Source organism: Triticum dicoccoides, chromosome 4B, assembly GCF_002162155.2.
Source record: "Triticum dicoccoides isolate Atlit2015 ecotype Zavitan chromosome 4B, WEW_v2.0, whole genome shotgun sequence".
NCBI lineage: Eukaryota > Viridiplantae > Streptophyta > Magnoliopsida > Poales > Poaceae > Triticum > Triticum dicoccoides.
Genome location: NC_041387.1, coordinates 24,769,172 through 24,785,863, shown reverse-complemented (window position 1 = coordinate 24,785,863; position 16,692 = coordinate 24,769,172).

The window sequence follows — 16,692 nt, the reverse complement described above, 5'->3', positions numbered from 1 at the left end:
AATGGGGAGAGGGAGAGTTCATTGAGAGAACAACACCCCCCTATGTCCATGCCTACACCTAAACAAGACATCAAGATGAGTATGGTGGAGTGTGCAAAGGTTCAAGCCACATTGCTCAAATCAATGATATTTAGCTCATGCCTTAACTCGCGGAATCTTGCTTCATCCAAGGGCTTCGTGAAAATATCTGCAAGGTTATCATGAGTGTTGACATATTTGAGCTCGATCTCCCCTCGCCTAATGTGATCCCAGATGAAGTGATACCGAATCTCAATTTGCTTCGTCTTGAAGTGTTACACCGGGTTGAGAGAAATCTTGATGGCACTTTCATTGTCACACCAAAGAGGCACTTCGTCACAAATGACACAGTAATCCTTTAAAGTTTGCCTCATCCATAGAAGTTGAGCACAACAACTACCATCCGCCACATACTCCGCTTCAGTAGACGAGAGAGACACACAACTTTGCTTCTTAGAAGACCAACTCACCAAAGAGCAACCAAGAAATTGGCACCCTCCGGAAGTTGGCTTCCTATCCACTTTGTCTCCCGCCCAATCCGAGTCCGAATATCCCATAAGGTTGAAGTTAGCTCCTCTTGGGTACCATAAGCCAAAGTTTGGGGTATGAGCCAAATATCGAAAGATTTGCTTGACCGCCACATAGTGGCTTTCCTTAGGCGCGGCTTGAAATCATGCACAAATTCCCACACTCAACATGATATCCAGTCTAGATGCACAAAGGTAAAGCAAGGATCCAATCATGGAATGATATACCTTTTGATCCACCGCTTTACCATTGGGATCAATGTCAAGTTGGCATTTGACAGGCATTGGAGTGGAAGCCGGCTTGACATCACTTAGCTTGAATCTCTTGAGTGTATTTGGCTTGGTTGATGAAGGTTACTTCTCTTCTTTGTTTGATTTTGAACCAGAGAAAGAACTTCAACTCTCCCATCATGGACATCTTGAACTTCGAGGTCATGAGAGCGGCAAACTCCTCATTGAAAGCTTCGTTAGGAGAACCAAAGATAATATCATCAACATATAGTTGGCATACAAACAACTCCCATTTGACCTTCTTAGTAAAACGAGTGGGGTCGATTTTCCCACGCTACTGCAGGATGCTGCTAACACGACACTACAATCAGAGACCCTTCGACGAAACTGTGTGCGATGCAATAATCGCAAACGGTGGTGTAAAAAAACCATCAAAAAGGTGCAAAACGTTTGTGATGATGGATGCAACAAACACGGTTCAAATTTTTGTTACATGTGCAATTTAGGGCATACAGTTCAGTTCAATTAACTGTTCGCGATGAGGATGAACAAAAGAAATGGGCTGCCAGATGAAGGCGTGTGCGATGTAGACCATATGGTTCACTCAGATGAACTGTTTGTGATGAGGCGGGACAACAGAAATGGGTAGCCAGATGAAGGTGTGTGTGCGATATACGCCATACAGTTCACTCGGATGAACTGTTTGCGTTGAGCCAAGAGAGCAGAAACGGATCAACTTAACAAGATGTGTGTGATACGCGGCAAACATGTGTGCAATCGGAAATGTGTGGTAAGACCGATAACAACACAGATGATTCTTGTTAACAAACCTTGTGTGTTGTGAGCAAACAATTGCCGGTATACAATTGTCAGTGATTGATGAAATCATCACCAACGGGTTCCATTGTTTAGTACGTGTGCGATGTGATTTGCTCTGTCTACGAAGCATGAACATATATATACTTAAAAAGACAGCATTGCATAACCAAATTAAGCATACAATTACACAAGTGACTACACACATAACATTTTCACACACCAAAATAAGCAATTACATGCATACTAAACTAGGAGAAACGAGGATCTAATCATCTTCTTCTTGTTGCGATGACACTTGCCATTGCTCTACTTCTGGCTGGATCCCTGACCGTTTTGGGGAAGGAGGCACTTCCTCATGTCAACGATCCACTTGTACATGTCGTAGCACGTGTACGCCTCCTTGGCCGCGTACACGACGTGAGCTTTGTCGAGTTTCTCCATCCAGGCCGAGTGCCAGGCACACTTGTCCTTGTTGCAGGAATCCTTCATGTCTCTGTAGTAGGGGTCGATGATGGCCTCGGCGAGGTGAACCAGTGAGTCCTTCTCATGCTCCTTGCTGCCCCAGATCTTCTATTGGCCCTGGATGTCGACAAGATTCTGGCATGCGATACCCAAATTCTTGAGCACCTTGACATCATCGGTGATATCCACCGTAGCAAACATGTAGTGGGGGCTGTTGACAAATCTGGCGAAACACTCGCAAGACCTTGTGGCCATGAAGTTGTGGTAGACGAGGACATGGTTGCGCAAGCACATATGGGCGACGACGACCTTGGTACGAGACCCGACACGAGTGCGGATGTACTCGAGGTCGAACCCGACCACCTTGTACTTCTCCTCGGCAAGCAACATCTCCATGATGTGGATGGAGTGCTCCACCCAGACCGGGTTGTTGGTGTACACCACCGAGAGCTCCGTGAACCTTCGTTAGGTGTCCACCGCGGCATGCATGGTGAACTGCTACTCATCATCGGTAGCCGCTCGGAGCGCCATTGGAGATGCGCAGGATACCCTCTAAGAACTTGTTGTGGTGGGTGTGCTTCTTGCAATGGTGGGGCGCGATCGAAAGGTTGAAGAGACACAAGAGGCTTAAATGGCCGCTGTAATGAATGGGGGCCAGCCGGCCTGTAATCATCACGTCTTGTCACGACGTTCATAGCGGAGGATTCCAGTGCACGCTTGACAACACCACACCGCAGTTTGACCATGCGTGGGCTCGAAGAGGCGCCAAATGTATTGTCAGTGAGCTTGTTCCCGTGCTATCGTGCAAGCTTCTCGCCCGACTTGGTTTGCCACGCGTCAGCTAGAAGAGGGACAAATCATGGGCGTTTATTGGCAAAAAGCTTTGTAAAAACAAAGTGTGTGGAATGACTTCAGTCATAAGTTTACTCATGGGTGATGAGGTCAAAGTTACACAGAAGGGTGATGATGGACACTCAAGTGCGATAATTAATTCTGCGCTCTACGGGGCACACGGTGGAAGAAACCAACTGTGTGCAATAACGTCGAAGATCGCAGTCGAGTTGGCTATATAGCTCGAGATCGACAAGGTAAACAGATTCGAGAATAGTTACTAAAATCAAATCTAAGACCATTGCATATTAAGGTCAAAATAGTGCTACCAATATATGAGTCTCATACGATGTCATTTCAACGATTGTACCACGAAAGCTCAAAATATTACAAGGTTCAAATTCCAGAGTTATATAGCTCAAATTTGAAGATTACAAGGTTCAAACTGATATTAGAAATGAAATTTAGCTCATCAGTTGCAAACGCTTGTGCTGATCCGCTGAACATTGATATCAGAGAGGTTCAAACTAATATTACCATTTCTAAGTCTAGTTTCGAAACCTCACAACTTTTGCAAAGGGGTCAGCCACTGAGAAGTCATGTATGGGGTTGACATGATGAGTTCCGATTACTCTGTCATCTGAAGTTCCAAAATGAAATTCAGCATTTTTGGAGCCTATTCCATTCTGCCGTAGGCACCAGTGCTGATCAACAAACCATTCATTTTTGTGAAATAAATGTAGGGTAACCCTCATTACCTTCAGCACCCTTGCTCTGACAACAAAGAACCTAGCGAATATAATCTCCGATAAGGTCCCTCAGTAGGAGTTCAAAGTAATTTCCGAGAGATGCAAATCTAGGCATTTGACATGATTGTTATATTGTATCACATTATCCACCACTGGGCCTAATCTTATCTGCAAAAGAAGAAAACATGTGAGTGCCTAGATGCAGTTTTGAAAACTACTACAGGCCTATTTGGTTTGTAGGATTTGTAAAATGCACTAACATGCCATCTTCGACCTGACATGATTAACATGGGCATTAACATGCCATCTTCAATCTTCACAAGCTATTGGAGTGGATGAAAAGTTCCCTAAGAAAACAAGTACAGATGAATCCAAAGGAGAAATGCATATGAATTGTAACACAATGGATCAAGCATTGTCATTGTAAACTTGGAAAAGGATACATGTATGTACTGAAATCCTCCAAAAGAATCCTTCAGAAATTGTAGTACATTTTCATTGTAAACTTGGAAAAAGGTGTCACAAATTGAACTCCCTTATGGTTAATTGTAGCGACCATACCTCAAACAGTATAGTCTCTATGCATCAGTGTCATCCCTAGATCGGTAATGAGAACACGCACAGTACTTGAGGATTTATAACAGAGTTGCAATCACACACTTGTTACAACGAATGTCTCACAAGAGAACTTATTACAACAATATGGCTTAAGGCCATCTAAATACGATAACAGCGGAAGGCTTGGAAGATAAAGTGAGTCCATCAACTCCAACGGCATAGCTGAGTGAACGACAACGACCTATGGCACCTTACTCGTCGTCTGAAAAGTCTGCAACATGATATGTTGCAGCCCGAAACGGGTCAGCACATGGAATATGCTAGCAATGTAACACATAGAGTAATAAACAGAATACTGGCTATCACTACATGCAATATATGGCTGATGGAAAGCTCTATGCACTACAAAAAAAGACACATCCGTGACATTTTGGGCCGAACGGAACTTTTTTCTGTCATACTTATGACACTTCTATGACGATAATTGTGACAAAACCTGGTATTATCATATGTGGTGGGCTCCTACTTCTATGACAAAAAATCATGACAGAAAAGGGGCTTTTTGTCCTGGGCGGGCCGGAGATGCAGCTGCATGACATTGTTTGGGCCGTCCATGACGGAAAAAACCATGGTAGAAGCGAGGGCGAGGAAAATTTCAGGGAGTTCTCGGTTACAGTGGGTGGTCGAGAGCCGAGCGATGCACGTTTCTCTCATACACATACGCGTGTGTGTGCGAGGCGTTGGCTCTAACTGAACCCGAGCAAGGTGTTGGGCTCTAACTGAACCCGAGCGATTGCACTGCAGGCTACACGTTACTGAACCCGAGCAATCGATCGATGGCTGTTAACTGAACCCGATCGAGCAATTCCTTCGCTACTGCTGCTAACTGAAGCCGATCGATGCTGCCTCTCTGGATGAACAGTGAGTGTTGCAGGGGGGGGGGGTTGGATGAACAGTGAGCGTGGGAGTGGATGAACAGGACCCGTGGCATTGCCTCTGGATGAACAGGACCCCGATCGATCGAGCTGGTTGGGGCTGGATGAACAGGACCCCATGGAGGGCTGGATGAATAGGACGACCCCGTGGAGGGCTGGATGAACAGTAGATGGTGGAGGGGTGGATGAACAGTAGCCCGTGGAGGGGTGGTTGAACAGGAGCCCATGGAGAGGGGTGGTTGAACAGTAGTCGGTGGAGTAGCTCGCGGTGGAGGCTGGATGAACAGGAGCCCGTGGATGAACAGTCGCAGGTGGAGGCTAGAGGAGGTCGACGATGGATGAACAGTAGCCCGTGGAGGCTGGAGGAGGTCGACGATGGAGATGAGCAGTATCCCTGGAGTCCCTTTTTGCGGTACGCCATACCCCTTCCGATGAACAGGACCCCCGTTTCGACCGTAGCGCTCCAACGCAAGTCCGTTTTGTCCGTTTTGCGGTACGCCACACCCCTCCCGATCAACAGGACCCCGTTTCGACTGTAGGAGGTCCATTTCCTCCGTTTTGCGGTACGCCAGACCCCTCCCGATGAACAGGATCCCGTTTCGAACGTGGCCGATCGAACACAAGGCCGTTTCCTCCGTTCTGCGGTACGCCAGGCCTTGTTTCCATCGCCTGTTCCGCCCAAGCCCTCCTGATGAACACAACGACACATTTTGTTCCGACCCAGCTGGTTGGTTCCCCATGAACACGACGACGACGCTGTTTCTCCATTCCGACCCAACCATGTACACGAGCCCTAGCCGTACGTATGCGCGAGTAGGCGTTCGAGACCCCGCCCGCATGTACACATACGTGGCCGTATTTTCTTTCTTGCACCCTGGCTGTTGTACGTACGTGTACATGCTACGTGCGCGCCTCTACATCCACCAGTATATATGTACGTACACGTTCGCGACCAGAATGACAATGCTACGTACGCTTCGACCAGGTGGGTGCCGACTGTCAGGCACTTCCTTGCGTGCGAAGATGTAGCTGGTGGGTCCTAGCAGTCAGGGGGCGAATCGTTTTTTTGCCAGGACGCACTTCCTTGCGTGCGAAGGTGTAGCTGGTGGGTCCCAGCAGTTAGGGGGAAACATTTTTTTCACGAAATACGGTGGCCTTTCCGATGGGTCCCCGCTGTCAGGTGGAGGAATAATTATTTTGCGCATAATAAGGAGGCACTTCCTTGCGGCCGCCATGGACCCAGCTGTCAGCCTCTCCACGTACAGTCCACGTTCGATGGAAGCCGTTCCTTGACCACGTTGACCACGCCGCACCGAGAGCACTAGGGCGGTGGACGACGGCGAGGCCTAGGAAGGGGATGGCGCGGAGCGGCGGAAGACGCGACAATGGATGTCCACGCATTGAGGAGTACGAGGGTTCACTGGTTCGCTGTGGTGTGAGGCTGCCGTCACCGCAGAATAAGAGGGGGTGTGGGTGAGTAGAGGGATGGCCTGGCCAGCGGTGGGAGTAGTAGGGGGCGGTGAGGCCTCCACCGCATCGCAGCCTGCCACGGGAGGCAAGAGCACGAGGCATGACCGGCGCTGGTTTGGGCGGCTGGAGCAAGAAGACCAGAGGTTGAAGAAGCACTACGGCCGTTGGATGGGCATCGTACGGTCATTGTAGCTAGAATCATTCATATTGACTAAGTTGACAAAGCCCTCCGTCCCCGTCAAGTTAGTAGGCCCACAAGTCAGCCTGCCACTATACTGGGTCCCAGCTAACAGGGGGAGTATTCATTTTTTTGTGCATAATAAGGAGGCACTTCCTTGCGTGCGAAGATATAGCTGGTGGGTCCGAGCTGTCAGCGATGGTAACTCTTTTTCGTGAAATACAGAGGCCCTTTCAGTGGGTCCCTAATGTCAGGTGGAGGAATCATTATTTTGCGCGTAATAAGGAGGCATTTCCTTGCGTGCGGCCGTGGACCCAGTTGTCGGCCTCTCCACGTACAGTCCACTTCAGATGCATGTCGATTGTTGACCATGTTGACCAGGCCGCGCCGAGAGCACCAGGGCGGTGGACGACGGCGAGGCCTAGGAAGGGAACGACACGGAGGCAGGGAAGACTCGGCAGTTGTTTCCCACGCGGAGGGGAGTACGACTTTATGAGGGTTTACTGGTTCGTCTGCCGTCGCCGGAGAATAACAGCAGGTGTGGGTGAGTAGAGGGATGGCTAGGCCAGCAATGGGAGTACGGTGGGGCGGTGAGGCCTACGCGGTAGTCCCTCTGGCACTTGTTTGAGCGGCTGGAGCACGAAGAGTAGAGATTGAAGAAGCACGACAGCCGTTGGATGGACATCCAACAATCACTGCTTGTGCGTCAACCTTTTTTTTGGAAAGTCTCAAATCTGTGGAAAACAACATACACCCCATCTGCCATTATTTCTAATAATTTACAACCCATTTGCTAATTCTTAAGGTTTTTTTGGAGCCCATATTCTTTTTGTTAGCATTACAGCCCATATTGTGGCCACGGTTAAAAAAATATACGAAATTTTGCATATTTCGGTGCGGTCCAAACTGTTTTTAATCCCGAAATTTTGACTCACATTCAAAATGATTTTAAAAATAAATGTATATCAATATAAAATCCAACAAATTCTCCACGCACAAAAATTAATGTAATTTAAAATCTTGAAATGAAAAAAAAGATATTTGAAACTAATTGCCGGTTTGACGTGTTTTAAAAATGTATAGCCCATTTCTCATTACTGATGGGCCATTTTTCGGCCAGCCGAATGAAAGCTCTCCTCGTCTCGAAATATTTGCAGCCCAACAGGCCTGACAAAGCGACTTACTTGGCAAATCACAAAAAAATGGTTGTAGCCGTGGACCCAGCTGTCAGCCTCTCCACGTACAGTACTCTTCCGATGGAATGTCATTGACCACATTGACCACGCCGCACCGAGAGCACCAAGGCGGTGGACGACGGCGAGGCCTAGGAAGGGGACGACGCGGAGCCGGGGAAGACACAGGAGTGGATGCCCACGCAGAGAGGAGTACGAGGGTTCACTGGTTCGGCTGCGGTGTGAGGCTGCCGTCGTCGCAGGGCCTGGCTAGCGGTGGGAGTAGTAAGGGGCGATGAGGCCTCAACGGCAGCACAGCCGACCAGTGGAGGCAGGAGCAGGCGGTCTCCCAGGCGCTAGTTTGGGCGGCTGGTGCAAGAAGAGCAACGATTAAAGAAGCAGCATGACCGTTCGATTCAAATCCAACGGTTACTGCTGCTAGAATCGTTTGTTGACTAAGTTGACAAGCCCTGCGTACGTGTCAATTTAGTAGGCCCACAGGTCAGCCTCCCAACCGGTGTGCCCCAGATGTCAGTGGGAGGAATCATTTTTTTCGCGTAATAAGGAGGCAGTTGATTGCGTGCTGCCAGGCCAGCAGAGGGAGTAGGGTGGGCCGGGGAAGCCTGCGCGGCATCACAGCGGGCCACAAGAGGAGGGAGCAGGCAGTCCCGCCGGCGCTAGTTTAGGCGGCTGGAGCAGGAAGATCAGAGATTGAAGAAGCAGGTCGGCTGTTGGATGGACATCTAACAGTCACTGCTGCTAGAATCGTGTGTTCACTAACAAAGCCTTGCGTAAACAAGTCAGCCTCGAAATCTGTAGCGTGTACAACCCATTTGCTATTATTTTTATAACTTTTACTCTTTTTCTAATTCATATGGAATTTATTGCAGCCCGTTTTCCATTTTTAGAGTTGATGGCCATTTTCTGGTCAGTACCAGGGTCAAAAAATTAACTAAATATGTGGGAAATTTTGAAAATTCACAAATTTTTGCTAGGGAACGAAATATTCTTAATCCAAAAATGAATAGCCATACTAAAACAAATTTAAAAATAAATCAGTACTATGTCATGTTTAATCCAATGAAATACGTATAAGATATCAGTGAAGAACAAACACAAAAAAAGAAACTAATACCCCATTTGCTATAATTTTTTTGGAATTTTCAACCCCTTTTGATATTACTTTTAACAGACGTTGACCATACTCTTTTGCCAGGCCGGAATGCATTCCTCCTAATTTTGAAAGATTTGCAGCCCAGTAATTTGGAGAAAACAAATAGGCCTAGCTTGGGTATTCTTCAAAAAGAAATACTGGGCTACCTATTTTCCCAAAGAACTGGTGCATGAGCATTTAGCTTTATTTATTTATTTACTTATTTATGTTTAGGGGACCATGAGCATGTACCTGGGCCGGATTCATGTGAGAGCCTCCCTTCCAGTTAATTATGGGCTTCTCTATTGGGCCTTCATCAGTGGGCTGCATGTTATCAACAAGTGGAAAATGTGTTCCTTACAAAAAATAGTATGAGCTACATATGGTACGAGGCACTAAAGGATCGAACCGTGCAACGACTTCCAAAAAATTGTGTTTGTCGTTCTAACAACACATTTATTCAACCAACAGACGAAATATACTACTGATTGTACATTGAAAACAGCAGCAGCAGCAACCAGGGCTGGGGGTGCAACAGAAGTAGTAAGCAGGCCAGAAGACGCAGCTCTCTCTTCCAAACCAAACATCAGCCATCATTACAAAAGGGCTACCAAAAAAGAACAAGTATATGCATCAAACTAAATAAAGATCCTACTACACCAAGTGTACGCATCTAACTAACTGGCTCAGTCAGACGTTACTATTTATTAAGCTGTGGAGATTGGTTGACGGCTTGAACCAGACGGGTGCCTGACGGGGGAAACTCCAGCCAGCAGGTGGAAGTCTGATACTTGCGACCCTCTCTCCTACTTTGGGCTGCAGAGCGTGGCGGCACATATCAGGGTATAGTGCATGCAGAGACGCATGGTACGCTGTGTACACACAGTTTTGCCTGATGACCGAAACCGCGCTGCCATCATGATCCTTGCCGTCGGTTATCTCCTGGTTAATCGGATAATTCAGTCCGACAAACAGAGAGCGTGTACCAAGGCTACTTACCAGCCTCCAGTCAAAAATTCCTGAAGGCCCAGAGAAGCTGGGATCCTGCTCAAAGACCTTGCAGTGACTGTGATTGTATTCCGCGAAACAACATGTCCGGTACGTGCGAACGATCATCAATCTTTCACCATCGTTTGATCGAGCCAGGAACCACCTGCAACTGCCATGCCGCTTTTCTTTGAAAGGTTCCGGGATTAGGAAGGGTAGGGACACCAGGCGGCCTACACATCATATCAAGTTGGAGTCAAATAAAAATATTCATGCTCATAACATGTTTTTTTGTCAAAAAAAACATGTTATGAGCATGAATATTTTTTCAGTAAATGTTGACAGTAATATAAGCAAGCCATCATGATATCATAGGAAAGTAACATACTATTGTAACAGCCATTTTTAGCGATGACTGGAGTAGGCCAGCAATACGTCCAGCCATAGAAGGAGTCGACAGCGTAAATGAAGCCCTTGTGTTCAATGGCATCAGAGAACCATGGAGGATGTATGATCCTGCAATGGACATGCAGATTTATCCACTTACCATAGTGACCTGTTAGATAGGCGAGACTGTGGTTGAAGAACGCAATTATCCTGAAGTCTTTATAATTCGCAGATCTTGTGGGCACTTGGAAGATTACAACCTTGAGCAAATCAAACTTGGTATCATGTTGGCTACTATAAGATTCCGAGTATTCTGGGCCGCGGTGCCAAAGCAGTGCAGTGTTAATCGAAGGAAGGGGGATCAATCGCCGGGTGTAGACCTCCACGTGCATCCAGCTCCCGCGACCGTCGATGAGCACCATCCAAGACGTGTTCATGCCGACCCAGTACATACCGTTAATGTAGTTGAGGCTGACGGGGATCGGATCGCAGTCAAGGGGGTTGATGCTCGCCACCCTACGATCGTTATGCTGCGTGACATGCCGTTTCTGAAGATCAGGCGGCATCAACAAGCAAGGAGCTTGCTTAAAAAGCTCCGTCCTGAGGGCTTTGAGTAAATGGTACATCCCCGACGAGCACGCGGCGAGCGGCATGGTACTGAGATTGTCCACACGCGAAACAATGAGCTTGATTACCTCTGTGGGGAGCGAATTCCAGCCACTCTTTTAGCGGACGCTGCTCGGTTCTGCCATTGTTAGTGCTCGGGTTTCGGACAAGGGGGGAGGTGCCTTAGCGGGCATGGAAGATTGGATGAGATTATGTGCGGACAAAGACGGAGAAGCGAATATGTGCTGCGAGAAGTGGACATGTGATGATGACTACAACATGCCGCTTGACTTACGAGACACATACCAGCAGCGTAGGGTCATATCGATGCCAGACAACTTGCTTGAGTGATCACAGTTTTGGTACTCCCTACAGTACTATGCCCTAACTTGTTTGAGTAGAGTAGTAGAGTAGGACTCTGCTCTACTACTAGCATCGGAGGAGTAGTATATTCTAATCTAAAATAGTTACAAACTTCAATGCCCGAGCGTGGAACGACTACGAACCGTGCTCAAAGACTGTGTCTACGTGGTGTTTGGACTTATATGCAAAAAAAATAGCAAGATGCCCGTGCATTGCATGACACACTATCATCACCAACTCGGTTTTTTCTCTACTCCTACTCCTATTAAAGACTCAGTTGGTGATGATGGAGGCAAGGAGGCGAGTTCAGCCGGGCGTGCAGCGGATGGCACAACACTATTTGATTTGTTATAAAAAACAAAGAAGAGTAGTAGAGATAGAGACTTAAGGGAGGAGCATGAGGTTGTGGGAGATAAGGATGAACGAGGCAAGGCCTTATGCCCGTGCGTTGCACGTAACATCAAGATGCATTTGTATGACTTGTTTATCTTGTGAGAGAAAAGGATGAACGAGGGAAGGCCTTATTTGCAAATGTGGAGAGGTGCGTGGGTACCTTTTTGAAAAATTGCCATAGTTTCCTTCCAATCCGTCAGATATAAATCGGACGACCTATATTGCAGGATGGCAGGCACACCATCATCACCAACTCTGTTTTTTATAAGAGTAGATAGATATATAGATATAGATAGATAGAGACTAGGGAGTACTAGTAAGGACACCATCCATTGCTTCGTGTGCTACTCCTGTGCTCCATTCGACGACCGCAATGTCCCCTACAGCTACTCCCTCCTGCACTCCATTCGGCTGGCGCTATTGACATTTGGGGAGCGCACTCTCGCGACTGCTGGCAGCCATGACTTCATCGACGACGACTTCTTCCCCAACCTCGGCAACCTCTTCCTCAACGACATGGGCGACAACCTCAACGCCAATGGTGCTACTCCCGTTGCACCGTATGTGTTTCTGTCCTTCCAGTTTGAAATCATGGTAGAATTCATGTTTCTACTCTGTATCCTACTACTATGCTAGTCCACATGATTAGTTTCATCTATGTTATAGCTATCATGATTTATTTTGTGCTTATTCGGATTAAATCTCATAGTAACTTGCTCATATATCCAACTGGCGCAACGTCCCCTACAGCCACTCCCGTTTCATGGACGGCCTGGTCGATGCCTCCAAGGAGCCCTTCGTCCACTGCTATGAGTGCCTGATGCCGTTTTGGGGCTCGCTGGCGGACATGGTGCATCACCTCACGGATGCGTGCAGCGGTCACTATTGGCCCTTGGTGGAGAACATCAAGTACGAGATGTGCTACCCATTCACCATGCCGGAGTCGCTGGAGGATCACCGCCGCCTGCTAGTCTCGGAGGAGGACGACAGTGTCTTCCTCTTGATCATGGGCACCGGCGAGGCCCACGCAGGCCGCTGCCCCGTCTCTGTAATGTGCGTCAGGGGCGACGCTGCTGACGCTGACACTGACACGAGGCCGATGTACGGGTGCGTGGTCAGTGTTACTACCCCTCCGGGTCACGTGGGCGGTGACACCGGCCTCATCGAACAGACTTGGACTCTGGGGAGCTGGAACTATCCCACCGATGTGGACTTGGAAAACCCATGGCATCCTTTACCCGCCGTCACGGTGCACGGGGACTCCAAGGAGGTTCACCTAGACATACGCATTATCAAGTTAAATGTTGATCATTAGTCTTCGCTCAATGTAATCCGCTTTCTAAGCATGTGGAGACTTCCATGCAGGATCTTGCTCTATTGGAGTATCGCACGTGAATAAAAGTGTGTCCGTTTATGGTTTAGTCTAGAATCTTCCATGTATGAATTTTGACTACAGTACTGGTGAAAGACTTATGATGAACCATTTCTTACATCTCCTCTGCCCCCTTGCAAGTCATCCTGATTTAATCCCTCCGTCTAGGTGTATAAGGGCATGGTTAATATTACTTAATAGTATAGCCAACTGTTGACTATAAGAAAGTGCCATGTCATCTGTAGCCAACATGTATAACAATCGATACTCAAAAACTAATTCTTAAAGATCATTTCTTGCAAAGCACAATAAGTGTTATTTCTTCACAAGTTTTGGATGCTAGTTGAATAGTTGAACGCTTTTGTTTGCAAAAGATACATTTTTATCTATTTCACCCGGATGTTTGTGAGCTCTAGAGATGAAATAATATCCGAAGAAACCTATCGATACCTGTTACACATGAGATGACCCCTACATCCTTTGTCACAATAAACAACTCCCCGATCAATGCATTTCACTCTTCGGTGCAACGCACGGGCACCTTACTACTATAGATTAGTACGACCAAAAAATGAACTAACATTATATATAGTACGATAAATGTTGATGCATGTCACTTAAAATTATATCATTCAAAACTATGTTCAAATACGAATCCAACAATATAGTTTTTGTTGACATGCACTAACATTTTGTCAGTTAAATCTTCAGTCAAATTCAATGGGGGACTAATAAACCACGACCGATGTAGTACAAGTGTAGAGGGCGGCGCTGCACGGGAGTCTCACCTCTCACCCCGCTCGTGGCGCGACAGTAAAACCATCATATCACAAAACTCAACCACTCCCAGTAATAAGTGGCCTGGTAAAATAAACGGACAAGCAACCATCACATCCCTCCGTCTTTTTTGCATTTCATCTCTCTGCATTTACTTTCCCCGGTTCATCTCGCACACTCGATCCCTAGCTACTACTCCTAGGGCCAGTTCTTTTGGCGGCTTCCCCAGCTTTTCCCATAATACTACTCACAATGGAGAGTAACAATAAGGCGCCTCACTCATTTATTTGGGCTTCTAAACTACTACTCCGTCCTGGTTTATTCCTCACCATTGTAATTTGTGCTAAATTTTGACCAAAGATTTAACTGATAAAATGTTACTCCCTTCGTCTAGGTGTGTAAGTCATCTTAGGAAAACCAAATAATCCCAAAACACTTAGGCGCGGTGCATTAACTTCTACCTCGTTTCTTGTTTCTTGATATATCAACCAATAAGAGATAAAGAGTGTGCATGCTTTTAATGACTTGAGATATCAACCACGACATGCAGTGGTTATTTCATTGCATGCAATACTATTAATTAGCAAATAAACATTAACATTTCTCGTTTTCTCCTCCTCCTTGGTCACGGTGCACAACCTAAGATGACTTACTCACCTAGACGGATGGAGTAGTGCATGTGACATGCACTAACATTTCATTAGTTAAATTTATGATCAAAATTTGACACAGATTACAATGGGGACCAATAAACCAGGACGGAGGTAGTAGTTATGGGATTGCTAATCTAGAAGCCTAAAAGAACTGGCCCCTGGTACTCCTACTAGTAGTAGTACTCAAGTTGGAGTTCCAATTGCACGACACAACTTGTTAGGCAAAAAATTCGATACAGGGTGTAGGAAGCGGTTTGGGAATTCGCATGCCTTTCCAACCAGTGAGATACTCCGTACAAAGTACGACAGAGAAATAACCACAGAGAAGGAAGCTAAAAGTAAACAATCAAACGAGCATTTTTGCATTTGTTTTGCATTGAATCATTTCACAAGCTTGACTAGTGCTGTTTTTCTACTTTTACAAAAAAACGCATCATAATGTTAAAACGTGCATTTGCACGTACATAAGTAATAGTAGTACTCCCTCCGTCTAGGTGTATAAGTCTTCCCTCCTTCTTGGTCATGGTGCGCAACCAAAGATGACTTATTGACCTGGACGGACGGAGTAGCACAGTCTGCAAGCATATATCGAGAGAGACGTGTAGTGCGATAGTATATAGTAAAGTTTGTGCTATGTGCACGTACTTGCAAAATGCCTCACAAGGTTTCCAAACTTTCCCTTTTACATACTTAATTAAGGACGCTAAAAATTCCTGAACATTCGGGATTTATCATTTGCGTCCCAAAACTAATGAGATCGCCTTACAAAACAAAAATTATACTCCTCCTAAAAGCCACGGCGCTCGCAGGAGCGCTTGCGGCGCGCGACAAGTGCCCTGGTGCGCGGCCGTTTCCCAGCACGCTGACACAACGCCTCTTTCTCAGCCTCGCAACTCACGAGGTGCTGATTGGCGGCTTGCCGGCGGGCGAGGCGATCTCACCGGTGTGGTGATCCCACGCCAACAGGTACTCCTCCTTGCTGGAAGCGTGCACTCGGTCCACGTACCACTAAGCGTAGATGAGGCACTTGGGCCCGACTACATTCAGGGCGTCGGCACAGGCGTCCTCCGCCAGCCTCATGGCCCTCACACGAGCCTTCTGCCAAAGAGCCAATTGCCTGACTCCCTCGGACGCGACATAGACCTGCAAGGCAGCTTGCCCCGCGGTGCGCTTCTTTTCCTCGGCCTTCTTTTCCGCCTCTATTTTGGCGTGCTCTGCCGGCGGCAAAGCCTCCCACATGGCGACATCCATTTCTTTCCAAAGCTCCTCAAGGCTAGGGGGCTCGACGGGCGGCGCGGCGTTCTCCTTGTAGCGGGGAGCCGACGCGTCCTCCGACACATGTGCTGGCGAGATTGAGAACGCCGACACGTCCACCTCGATGCGTCGCGGCGAGGAGTGGAACACCGACACGTCCAACTCGACTAGTGGCGGCGAGGAACGGAACAGCGACGCGTGACCGTCCGGGCGGTGCAGCGAGGGGCTCTTAGGGCTTGGGAGGGGCGATGCCATGGTGGTCGACGTGAGAGGGAGGGGTAGGAGATAGTGATGAACGTGAGCGTTTTTCCGAGTGCCGTGGGAGGCGCAGTATTTATAGCTAGCAATGGCACACCTACGTAAGATCTGGACTGAGCTGCACTGACTTAACTACAGGTCCAGTTGTGTCACTGACATGTGGGCCAGACCCTTGTTGGGCCCATATGTCAGTGATCCAATGCACCTGCAGTTAAGTAACTGAAGCAGCGTCCCAAAAGATATGTTGCGTGATTAATGTAATAGCTACGTGGGCATATTTGTTGGAGTAAATTACGGGGGGAGGGAAGGGGTGGAAATATTGCTGGTCACAACGGATTGGACAGGCGTGGGGGTAGGAGAGTCATGCATGCAGATTTTTTCCACACGGGGTGGAGTGGTGGGACTGCCGGAGGGAGAAGGAGAGTCTGGCAGGCATATTGTTTCCACACATGGAGAGGAAAAGATTTGGAGACGAACGGGCTTCCTACAGGTATGGGGAACGGTGCATAATAAGTCATCTTGCATGCCAGGCTAGGTAT